The sequence below is a fragment of the Octopus bimaculoides genome, chromosome 20 (assembly GCF_001194135.2).
Source record: "Octopus bimaculoides isolate UCB-OBI-ISO-001 chromosome 20, ASM119413v2, whole genome shotgun sequence".
NCBI classification, from domain to species: Eukaryota; Metazoa; Mollusca; class Cephalopoda; order Octopoda; family Octopodidae; genus Octopus; species Octopus bimaculoides.
The window spans coordinates 45,041,128-45,041,930 of NC_069000.1; positions in this window are offsets into that span (position 1 = coordinate 45,041,128).

An 803-nucleotide genomic window follows, 5' to 3' on the forward strand; every position below is an offset into this window, starting at 1 on the left:
GCTCTTAATCAATTAAAAGTTCGTTGGAAACAGCTGTAGTGAATTGACACATTATCCATCTGTTGTTATGTGTGTGTGTGTGTGTGCGTGCGTGTCTGTGTGCGCACGCGCGTGTTTGACCCCCCCCCCTCACTAAGGCACTAAGGTGTTGGTGCGTTTATGTCCCCGCTTTCCTCATTTCCAAGATGTCGGTACTGAGATTCTGGGCTCTTATGAAAAATCCAAATTACTGTTGTTTTTTTTCTCTCCTCGAAAGTTGCTAAAAATTCTCTTTCTATTCCTATTTCTAAGTACAAGGACTGATTCGTTTCTTCAATAATTAGTTGGATTTACATTCGGAACTCTTTCCAACATCTTGTGGACGCAATGGTCAGACAGACGTTTGACTGCCAGGCCCACCTCACTTTCCTCTTCCTCTTCCTCTAGATCTAGTGCTTCCTCCTCCTCTTCGCTGGCAGGCTTCATTAACTCCAACAAATCTTCAATAATTAGTCCAGCGCACCCTCAGTTTTCTTCGGTGCCACATCGTTCCAAATGCTTTCAGTTTGGCCGTGTCTTTTGCTCTTAGGAGCCAACTCCCAGATTCATACGGCCCTAAAATCAAAACAAGTGTTTTCAGAATCTTTAATCTGATATTCTTGTTAAGAACTCTGCTTTTTTAGATTGTATTGGAATGATTTTAAACCCGCTCTTGTTACCTCGTGTCATGCTTTATTTCGTGACCTGTTGTGAGTCACACACACACACACACACACACACACACACACACACACACACACACACACACACACACACACACACAC